Source organism: Pinus tabuliformis, chromosome 3_2 (assembly GCF_031772625.1).
Source record: "Pinus tabuliformis cultivar Carrire ecotype Pingquan chromosome 3_2, CPIR1, whole genome shotgun sequence".
In the NCBI taxonomy this organism is placed as follows: domain Eukaryota; kingdom Viridiplantae; phylum Streptophyta; class Pinopsida; order Pinales; family Pinaceae; genus Pinus; species Pinus tabuliformis.
Genome location: NC_142302.1, coordinates 1,231,159,055 through 1,231,171,714, shown reverse-complemented (window position 1 = coordinate 1,231,171,714; position 12,660 = coordinate 1,231,159,055). Strand labels below are relative to the sequence as shown.

Here is a 12,660-nt window from a genome sequence, read left to right as displayed (position 1 = left end):
CATAGAGAAAGTTTTCCATCAGGGAAAAGCATAAGGGCAAAGACACCCTTAGAAATTGTCCACTCAGATTTATGTGGACCGATGCAAGCTCCATCATTAGCAGGCAGTCAATATTTCCTAACATTCATTGATGACTTTACAAGAAAAACTTGGGTATATTTTCTTAAAAACAAAAGTGAAGTGTTTGAGAAATTCTGAAATTTCAAAGCACTTGTGGAAATCCAAAGTGGGCTGCATATCAAAGTTCTAAGAACTGACAGAGGAGGTGAGTATATCTCCAAGGAATTCCTAAGGTTTTGTAGAGAGAATGGGATTCATAAGCAATTCATAGCTAGGTACACCCCACAGCAAAATGGAGTTGCTGAAAGGAAGAACAGGACCATCATGGATATGGCGAGAAGCATGCTAAAGGCAAAGCATTTGCCAAATGATTATTGGGCTGAAGCTGTAAATTGTGTAGTATATATTTTGAACAGGTGTCCTACAAAAGCAGTCATGAACAAAGTGTCGGAAGAAGCATGGAGTGGGAGAAAGCAAGGAGTTACCCACATGAAAGTTTTTGGATGTGTGGCCTATGCACACATTCCAGATCAGCTAAGGAGGAAGTTGGACAGCAAAGGGGAGAAATGTATTTTCATTGGATACAGTGAGGAATCCAAAGCTTACAGGTTGTATATCCCATCCACCAAGAAGTTTTTTGTCAGCAGAGATGTTCAATTCATTGAGGAGGAAGCTTGGGATGGAAGCATAGAGAAAACAGTGAATGTTAAAAACTGTTTGACTCATAATGAAGATGATGAGGAGATGGCTGAAGTACATCCCCAAACAGCAGTGCCAACGCAAGGGCAGCAAGGGACACCATTGAGGATAAATGAAAGTGCTTCTCCAAGCACACCACAAGGAGGAAATTCAAGTGCATCTTCAAGCACTTGCACACCAAATGAACGAGGTAAGAAGTTTAGAAATCTAAGTGACATTTATGATGAAGGAATGAATTCCTTGTTTGCTTTATATTGTCATGTTGATGATCCTATTCATTTCGAAGATGCAATTAAAGATAGGAAATGGATAGAAGCTATGGATGAGGAGATCAATGCCATAGAGAGAAACAAAACATGGGATTTGGTTGAGCTACCAAAAGGTAAAGAAGTCATTGGAGTCAAATGGGTTTACAAGACCAAGAGCAATGCTGAAGGCAAGATAGAAAGGCACAAGGCAAGGCTGGTTGTCAAAGGATACAAGCAGCAGTATGGGAGAGATTATGAGGAGACTTTCGCACCAGTTGCAAGAATGGAAACCGTGAGAGCAGTGTTGTCCATAGCAGCTCAAAACAAGTGGAAAGTTTATCAAATGGATGTGAAGTCAGCATTCCTAAATGGAGTGTTAATGGAAGAGGTTTACATTGAACAACCTCTAGGCTATGAGAAGAAAGGTGAAGAGCACAAAGTGTGCAGATTGAAGAAGGCTCTTTATGGGCTGAAGCAAGCGCCAAGAGCATGGTACAGCAGGATAGATTCATATCTATTGGAGAAAGAATTTGAGAAGTGTGAGGGAGAACCCACTCTCTACATCAAAGAAAAGGATGGTAAAATTTTGATTGTTGTCTTATATGTTGATGATGTTATTTTCACAGGTAATGATGATCAGCTCATTGAGAATTTTAAATCAGTCATGAAAGAGGAATTTGAAATGACTGACATGGGTTTCTTGAGATACTTCTTAGGCATAGAAGTAGATCAAAATGAAAATGGAATTTTTATCTCACAAGCAAGATATGTAAATGAAGTGTTGGGAAGATTTAACATGCAAGAGTGCAAGGCAGCAATCACTCCCACAGTAATGGGATTAAAACTCAGCAGAGAGGACAGCAGCAAGCATTTTGATCCTAGTTTGTACAAGAGCATAGTTGGCAGCCTAATGTATTTAACAGCAACTAGGCCTGACATAATGTTTGCTGTTAGTTTAATTTCCAGATTCATGGAGAGGCCAAAAGAGGCACATTGGCAGGCAGCAAAAAGAATTCTGAGGTATGTCAAAGGTACATAAATGTTTGGCATTTTATATACTGTCTCAGAACATTCAGATTTAATTGGATACACTGATAGTGATTGGGCTGGAAGTGTAGATGATCAGAAAAGCACTTCCGATTATGCTTTTCATATGGGTTCTGGAGCCATTTCATGGGCTTCTAAGAAGCAGTCCATTGTAGCATTGTCTACAGCAGAGGCTGAATATGTGGCAGCTACAGCAGCAACATGTCAAGCAGTTTGGATGAGAAGAATGTTGAGGAGCTTAGGCCAAGAGCAGGCAAAAGAAACAATGATTTTTTGTGACAATAGCTCAGCTATTGCATTGTCAAAGAATTCAATGTTTCATAAGAGAACGAAACACATTGATACAAGGTTTCACTACATCAGAGAATTGGTGAACAATGGAGAAATTGTCTTAGAACATTGCAGGACTCAGGAACAGGTTGCAGACATTTTGACAAAGCAATTGGATCAAAAAAGCTTTGAATTTTTGAGAAAGTGTTTGGGTATGACCGAATGCCCAACAGTTGAAATTAAAGGGGAGTGTTGAAAATATAATTTCAACTGTTGAACCGTGCGAGTTAATTCACCAAAACCGCCGCAGCGAAACCACAAACCGCCTGACGCATTTCAGACCGCTTTTGCGGTGAAAGCAGTTTCCGGACAGTCAAGTCCGATCCAACAAATTTCAGCCACGCGTCCTACACGTTTTTGCAAAATCTCTGCCATATCGGAACGTAAAGTTAGGTAACAAAGGGCCTTCCGATATTCATACCAGCCGTTCGATTCCGCGAGGGCAAATCAATGGTTGTCGGACTTCTCGAACCTGCAGCAAATTAAATTTAACGTGCCGTCAAAATTTTGGTTGACCGCCGGAAAAGAAATTTAATGTATTAATTGTGTCCGTAGAAGTTTTGGTAAGAGTTTTAAATTTTAATTTTTTTTATATGCACGAAGATATGGTGAATTTAAAGAAAGGCATGGTCATTTTGTTATAATATATATGCAATGTAATATCCAAAAATATAGGAGCTCGTGCGTTATGTAATGTTTGTGTTGACTTTTTTTTGTGTGAAGAAAATCGTGTGTTTTGCACAACAGTGCAATATGTAATGAAGTGAGTATGAATCTCATGTGTCGTGTGAGCAACAAAAATTACCAGAGTCTAAACATTTGTGAGTATGTTGTAAAAACGCACAGCAGTGCGAAGCAAAAGAACAGAGGTTGAAATGTATTGTGGTTTGTTGCTCTAATGAAGGGGAAAGAAATTCTTACAGCATATGTAAGATTTTTTTTTACAGCAGTATGTGTAAAATATTTTCACAGCAGTAAATGTAAAAGGGATTTTTACACACCAGCAATGTAAAATCTCAGGAGGAGACAGAGTAACTTTTATTGGTTGAAATGTATTTATTTTTGGTGAATCCCTCTCAGTAAAAGAGGATGAATATGTATCAGGCATTATATTTTAATGAATAGAAATCATTTTCTGGGTGTGTAATACTCTGTTCTCAGACAATTTTTTTAAGCTTTCCTGTGTCAAAGATCCTGTGGCAGAAAAACAGAGCATTGCCTCTGTGTTCAGTTTGATTTGTTTGTTTTTGGGATTTACCAGAAAAATCCCCAACAAGGATCACCTCGGTAAGACTTTTATGTACAACTTCCCTAATTTTACCCTCTGCGTATATTTTTTTATTAATCATCTAGATGGATACAATATTGTTTGTGAATATCATATCCAGTTTTATATTCCTCTAGGAGAGATTCCAAAAGAAAATAACAGTGCCGCAATTTCAAATTATGATCCTAAGATTTCAGAGGGATCATGGTCATAAGACCAGCCTCTGCCAAGGCCGTGGATAACTTTGAAATCCTATTTACATGTCTTTCTGGGTCCCCTATTTTCAAAAAAAGATCACGAGTCTCGAACCGTTCATGGGATTGCTCTGTATATTTTGATTTGGCAGTGAGGTTTTTCTCAGAGGCTACGTTGCCTTTCTCCCTTTGGTCGACAAGTACGCGAGCATTCGACGTCATAGCCTGAAGCTCCATTCTTGGATATGGAAATTGAAATAAAGCGTTCTCCGTGGCCCTGGCAGCAGATGGGTTGGTAGTTCTCTTGTAAGAAGCCAACCATTTATTTTGCATGTAACGATATTTCCTCCAAGGCGGGATGTACAGTTCTTTCTCCCTTAGAGATCTCCTGGCTGCGCCGCACATTATCTTGACGACCGAACATAAGTTGTCTGCCTTCCCGACGAACAAAGTGGGAAGCTTCTACAGCAGGTGGTTGTAAGAGGTAGTAGGTCGCGCTATTTCGAATTGGGCCATGAAATCGATGTCCATGAAGAAACGCTCGTTTTTCAGTTTCGTTCCTTCGATAACTACATCTACGAACTCGTAACTGCCTGTACACCCAGACCATCTCGCGCATTTCAGAAACAAAAGACAAGATGGCAACAAATAAATCTATATGCATTGAATTTAGAGTAGTAGTACCAACATATAAACGAAAGTCAAAAAGAGGATCAACTGGCTTTCGACAAAAGTCGGGTTTCAGGAGGGGCAGTCAAAACGGAGCTTGGATGTGTTTGTACTACTATTTCTAGAAGACCGACTGACCTGCAGGATGTCCAATGGTTCGCTCCCACTGTGACTTGCAGATGCCTGCGTTGTATCCTGCGAATCGTAGACTGTTCATTATAAAGCGACGAGAACGACTCTGCTGCTCAGCATTCTCGCTGACATTAAAACTGGTTTTTTCCTTATCTATCGCAATAGCTTTTTCGACATTTCCCAGCAGACACAACTCAAATGCAGTGCTCGTCCGGGAACAAACATCCTGATAAACTCCAGTCAATCTATGTCAAAATATTTCCTGCTAAATGAATTCACACAACCAACAACCACATTAATATTAATATTAATATGAATGTGTCTCTATCTCAACTGTAGATATATATTTAATAAACTTTAAATGTACTAAATATTTTATAATTTTATATTAATTAAATCGTAACATTTTCTGATATACTATAATATATCTTAAATATTTTTGTCATTTACATATTTTTATTATTTAAATTTTAATATAATATATTTTTATTATATAAGTTAAATATTTTAGGTTTATTGTGGAATAAGATTTTTAGAATTTTAATTTAATAATGTATATAGTAGAGATTTAACTTCCACTAAATATTTTAGAATATTCGTAATTATATACATAAATTAAAGATTGAGATTTATTTGCAAAGTAGTTATGTTGGAGTTAGCCCTTTGCAAAGTTTAATTCCGTAAAATTGTTTCCATCACTTGTGATCCTAAGAGACTAAACCCAACACAAACCAACTAATTTATATTTCATGGGTTAATTAAATTGGTTAATTAATAAAATTGTCATATAAAATGAATTATCATTTTTTAGGCATGTGGTATTGATAAGCCATGGTATTGTAACCAAATTCTCTTACATATTAAAATCTCCATGATAAAGTTGAAATAAATCTCCATAATTAACCATCTTATTTCAAAGTTTTCAAAAATATATATATGTTTAATTTATATATTAATAATAACTATAATAGTTTAAAATAAAGTTGTAATTTGATTGAGTTTTTATTCTTTTAGACCCAGGATCTTTCAGAAAAAAAATTGAATAAAAAAATTATTTATTATTAATAATTATAATTTGAGATAAAATTATAATATAATTAGCTATTATGATTTTTTTATTGTTATAACCAATTAAAAAATCTAATAAATGTTTCCATATTTACTCTTGTTTTATCTCAATCTGACCTAGTTCTATAATATGTTAATCACGTGGTAGTGGGGATTTTTAAATCTAATAAATGTTTCGATATTTACTCTGCATTGATCTCAATCTGAGCTAGTTTTTGATATGTTAATCACGTGGGAGTGGGGAGTGGTGGACAAAAATGGCGAATATACCTGATAAAAGTGAAAATGTGCAATTCCAGGAAGACAAATCCCGGAAGACGCAAACTCATGGTTAATCTTAATTTGTTACTCTCTCATAATGCATATAAGGCTGGGAAAATTTGGCGATTAGGTTACTGAATCGGATGATGTCTTATGAATCACCTGTCTACAATAAATTGCAGAATGGCTTGTCCAAAGTCTGAAACTGATTAGGCTGCAACTTAGGACGATGTTGGATGATCTAGGTTTTAGTTGGGAACTAAGTACATATCTCGTAATTCTAAAGAACCATGTAGGTATGTATACACTGTTATCGTCTAAGATTTCACAACAAAAGAGGATTCCGAAACCCTAAACAGACTTGATAACGTGAAGACACAAATGAGGAAAATGAGAATGACTGATATACCTGGAGTATGTCACAGAGGAGCTGAGACGGCATGAAATTGTGCCATCGAATTGACAGTCTTTTGTAAAATTGGGAGACGAACAACCAAAAATCATGTCGGTCGATGTCGCAGTCGCTACCACTTGTGCTGCAATGGGTGGACTTATCTGTGACGACCAATTTTCTGCATAATCTTGCCCGGACTCCTTCATTGAGAGGATCCGTTGAATGTGCTGTGAGCGGAGGTAAAGAAAAGCAGTAAGGGCAACACAGAGGTTGGGTTGCTGGCATCTGTCAGGCCGAATGTTTACCCTCGGATTCTGCGTTCTTCGATGAGGCTGCTCAGCTGCGATGGAGGACGAGGTTCTGAAGGCGTGAAAAGGAGGCATTCTGCTAAATCCTGTCCCTGCTAAATTCTGCTAAATCCTGTACCCAATGTGTGGGTTGAGACTAGTCAAATGGCTCATTCTCCTCGAGAAACATTCTAGTTTCTTCGGGTGAAGGCAAGCTCGAATATAAATGTTATGGGAAGGAATTATACCCTTGCTAAAAACACATCATTCAAGCATATTCCAAATTTTGCTGGGGCATACACTTTCAACAGCAATATGGTCGGCGACATGGTGAGCAAAACCCGACAGAAAAGGTCTATTACAGCATATTCCAAATTATCTGGAAAGAAAAATAAAATGACAAATTTAGACATTACAAAGGAATATCGTCGAGAACATGGACACGAAGGCGCTATAGAAAACGCATCATTCACTCATATTTCAAATTATATAAGTAAGATCGACAATAAACTTTCAAAACCACACATATTACAATTATTATTATTTTCTAATTAATTATTATAATGTTGCTGGAAAAGTTTGATTCTAAAACTATTGAAACCTAAACTCCACCCAATTCATATTATCAGCAACATAATTAACAAAACAAACCTAATAGTAAAGTTTGTAAAAACTGGCGATGAGGTACAATAAATTGAATACTGCCCAGTCATGAATCACCGAGCATTGAGTTGATTTCAATGTCGCCCATACCGGTGAAGACTTTCTCTTGGCACAAGAGATAACATTTTGATAAATTAATGAAAAGGCGTACTTGACTGTATTCTTGTGCATAACACGAGGTGTACTCGAGTCCCCACCTTATCCTTTCACATGTATAAATATATGACCGATGCAGTTAATTTAAATTGTATTAATGAGCGGTGATGTTTTCGAAGTGCTTTGACAGATAGGAAATGAACATGATGAAAATATAGAGACGCAACCTATTTTGACCAGCGACTTTGAAGCCTTACTACTTGGTTTTTATTTTCGTATTTGATCCATAAGCCACAGATTAGTCAATTAAAGCCCTTATTTTATGGGAACTGTATGCATAAAAACCCTTATTAGATTTTAAATGCTTTAAAAGACTAACATGTTATATATTTTGATAATAACCATGTTAATATTTGAATTCCTACTCCCTGTAATGTCAAAAAAACATAATCTACTTTTCAAACTTCACCTAATCTACTTTTCAAATTTCACCTTTTAAAAAATGTTTGGGTTAATTCTCTTATCTAGTTCTCAAACTTTTCTGCAGAGACGGATTGACCCATAGGTCGAAAGGTTTGAACTTACCTCTTGAGCCTACTCTACAAATTTTCTAATAGGCTTCCATTCTTGTGAATTTGTTTTTTTTGTCATTTATTGTTTAGATTGTATCCTGGTTAAGGCTATCTTTAGCCCACCCGCATATCCGTGGGCAACGAAGCGGACTTTTAAATTTATCTATAAAGCTTATATATCATGTCAATATTAAGCATGATCTGTTAGATGTAGGAAAGGTTCAGATACCGTGACTCTCGGACGATATATTGACAACTATCGAAAGCATAAACCTTCACTGAGTTATGACCCAACACTAGAGTTATCATATCTTTATAGGCATACTAGTTATCTTAGTCAACTTGGTGATATTCAAGATAAATTCACTCGATATCTATTTTCCAGTTAGATTCGTTGGATATCTTAGAGACCCATACATGCATAATTAAAATGATATACCATTAATTCCTTGCATGCATGAACATCTGCAAAACACTAAGACATGTTATCCTTCCTTATCAATGTAAAGATAATCTAATAACTTTGATATACATATGAGATCACACGATGGTCACATGCATCATTTAATCCATTATTTCTATAAGAGAGGTAATTAAGCAATCCATATAACTGAGTTGTATGATTTAACATACTATTAAGTAAGGATTAAACACGAAACACATACCATGAAAGTAAATCTCATCAGAATAGCGGAAAACACCATTAAATTTATTAGTACCCAAGCACATGTAATTCATTCAAAGGGTTTTAAGACAATATTTAAGACAATTTTTCGGGTAAATTGTCTTAACTTGAGACAAAAGAAAACTTGTGTATTGTCTTAAATATTGTCTTTAAGCGGCGTCTCAAATTAAATTGTCTTAAAATATTGGTGTCTCAAATTAAATTGTCTTAAAATATTGTCTTTATAAAGACAATATATAACACAAGCATTTTTGTCTCTCAAAAGACAATTTCACTTTTGTCTCTCTAGAGACAATAGTTGGGATTAAAGACATATTGTCTTTAAAGAGACAATATCTTTGATCCTAACTATTGTCTCTCTAGAGACAATAAAAAATTACATTCAAAGATAATAGAACATCACTTTTGTCTCATTAGACTATTAGATAGAGGACTTTTAGTTTCTAGCTCCTCCAAAAGCTGGGTTAAAAGGTCTGAAATCAGGCCTAGACTTCATCATTGAGGGTACCTTTGGCCTTATGATAGTGTTGAAAGGCTAGTCAGGGCCAGCTCAGGACAGTGAGTGTCGTGGGTCGTAAAGGACAAGGGATATGGCTTGAATAAATGCATTCACTACTAAACTCAACCAATGCAGAGATCCATTATCCTAGTTGTTAGAAGTATTCATTACCAAGTGTCTTACAAATAGTTGCAACAAAGCATTAACATCTGAGGTTACATATGGCATGCCAAAAAATGGCTTCAACATTATGAAGTGACTTACTTATTTATCATTATTCTTCATGCAATGAAATATATTATATAACACAAAATTCATTCACAATCTGAACCTTTAAACTTCTGATTGCAATGGATATCATAAAAATTGTGAACAGGATAAGATGTTTGTATACTAAATTACTTACCGCTACAGCTTGAAATTCATCAAAATTGGTTGCTATGGTTTCCCACTAGCAAGGACAAACGACATTTACCCTAGTCTTATTTTTTACCTCAATCTTCCAAATCTCCCTGTATAAATGGTGACCAATAATGGAATCATCCTTGTACCTTAAAATCAATCCAACATATAAGTATTAGAATCAATTTATCACAACTTCCTAAACAAATCAAATAAAGAATACAACATGATGAACACATCAATTATAACAATAGTAAATACTCGAATAAAAAGACCTAGAATGAACCAAAAAGAAGCAAAAAGACAGGTTTGGCACAACAAGCCCTAGAGCTATGGCTCTTTAATACCACTTGTCATGATCCTACCTATGGTCCCACTCAACAAAGCAGGCACCCACATACTTAAAATTTTGTTTCTTTTGTGCAATCTATTTCTAGAATCTCCACCTTATAACAATTAAGGCTTAGGGTATAAGTTCTAAAATTGTAACAAATGAACTCATAATAAGGCTAAGATGGCCTTCAAATCATGAGAATCGCAACAGTCTATAAACAAGAATGCAACATCAAAGACTCCATAATATCTACAGCTTTACCAGTAGGAAGTTCCATGTGAATCCCCCTCGATCTGCTCATTACGAAATGCTGAGATCTGAACTCCATGCTTAAGAGAACTATAGATATGGGGTTGAATGTCCTCTTGTTGTCATGTATGAAAGGCCAAAAGATAATGGTCACATTAATTAGTTGTTCTCAGAAAGATTAAATGTAAGAAAAATATGCAACTAAAGAGAATCTAAAAAAACACGGATATAGATGTAATGGTTTGCAAGTATTGGCACCACCAAACAAGCACCTAATGATTTTTTTTACTGCAAAAACATAGATCTTGTTATCTATGAACTATTTTGGAAGCACTACAACAGAACTGCGATGTTGATCATGAGGCAACCAAGAACAATTTTACCTAGGAAAAATGCAATTTTATTTAAAAATATATATTATCACCAAAATTACACTAAAGGTAAAATACCAGCAAATTCATGCATTTCTTTTAACTTGGTCATGACGTATGACGAATGAAATCATTTCATTTTGATGATACCACCAAAATAGAAATGCAAATATGTTTTATACCTCAACCCGAATCTCACATAGTGCTTTCAAAATCAACACTCGGGAACCAGGATCAAGTTACTTGTATGCTATGTTCTCCTCTCTACACAAGAAGGGAAGCCTCAGATCACAGAAAAATAAAATCCATACAGGCACAAAAATATTTTAGGCTTAAACACTCACCCATGGGCTGCAATAATTGGAAATTCGCCTTCAAATACCTATATATGAAAGTAAATAAGCTACTTCAATCACAACACATTTAAAAATTTGATTGCATTCAACATGGAATAACAAATTCTAGAACTATGTTGTTGAACTACAATGATCATGTCCTATTGTTATAACCTACCTAGTACCAGCGATCCTTAAGCTTCTTACATAATGCAGACACCCACATGTCATGCCCAATGACACTTCTGATTACAGGAGGAATCGCCTGCAAAACAAATAACTAGAGGTTGAGATGTATTTCAATTGATATGTTCAAACGATCTTATTAAAATCTACATTAATAACAAAGAAATTCCCAAAACATATTGATTCTCTACCCTTCCAACCATGTTCCTGAAGCATTCAAAACATAGCCAAACAAAAGAATAGGTAATAAACAACCACATCCTCTTGTTCTCCTGTAGCTTTTCTCCTTCACACTACATGTCTATAATAATCTTTCCAGAATCTAGACTCATTTTCTCCAAAGATTCCATCTTGTGGATTGTCTCATTGCAAGTAGTCTTGAGTTCTAGCCTGGCAACCCATATTTAAACATTCACAAATAGTTCCCTTCCCCATGTTGATCACGCATACACCCAGCTTATATGGACTGAATTGCCTGCTTTAAATTCCATGCTTGGCATACCAATAAGAGATTATGTCAACCCAAAGAACTATCAAGAGCTACCACTAGTGACAATGACTAGCAGTAAAGAACAAATAAGACATACATAGATTGAAAAATATCTATTCCCATTGATACCATCAACTTAGGGAGAAGTCTAATGAAATGGCCTTTCAAAGCAACGAAATTCTTCCAATCCAAGTGTGTCATCAAGTTAGATTTGCCTATGGAGGAATCTAGAAACCTGTTAACATAAAGCTTCCTAGAACTCTGAAAATTCCAGAAATAGATTTGTATATGGCATGGGGATCTTTTGATGGTGTCAAGGATCCCCACGTATGTGTGAAGCAGGGGACATCCCATTCTTGAATGAAAAGAATTTTATTTCTTTCAAACCTTTTGTTGGGCAAGGGGCTAACAATCAAGTGAAATGTATGCTTCATTGTTGCATCTATAACATACCCAACACCCTCTGTCAACCATTGAGGATAGGGGGTACTTCTGAATTTTACATTTTTTTCATTTTTCTATACTACTCTGATACCAATTTCTCCACTGCCCTGCCATGAATATAAGAATGCATGTGACAAGAAGGCATATGCAAATATAAGCAGAATAGAATACACTTTGATCATCAATACCTATAGGATATCTTGTATATGATCAAGCTGGTGGCTTATGCATATTAGACTATGTGTTAACAGTTGTAATGATACCAATCTATGCACTTAATCTTATGGAATAATCATGACCTTGTTGAATAGTACTAATACTTATTACATTGTGTACAAGCCATCCTATGCTTTCCCTTATTCTATATGGGTATCTATCATCGGTCAATCACAGTAAGGTTGTGACACAATTATGGTAGCATATTAGAGTAGTCATAGTCATGGGATTAGTACCCTTATGAATGATAGTATAGTTCAAGCTCAATACACTTAGTTCAATCATGCCCTATTGCTTTACCACTATAAGCATTGAGTACACTAGTTTCCATAATCAATGATCTTCACAACCCACAACCCATATTCACAAGTTTGTACATAGTTAACATAGCTGTAACCTTGACAATATGGATAAGCTATATTAGGAAATCACACTATCTATTAGTATAAGCCTTTCTATTAA

The 12,660-nt window shown here is 35.7% G+C and overlaps 1 pseudogene; it reads right to left on the bottom strand.

Annotated features, from left to right (window-relative positions):
- Positions 1-3,836: 3,836 nt before the first annotated feature.
- Positions 3,837-6,752, bottom strand: LOC149185191 (uncharacterized; annotated as a pseudogene).
- Between the last annotated feature and the right edge of the window lie 5,908 nt (positions 6,753-12,660).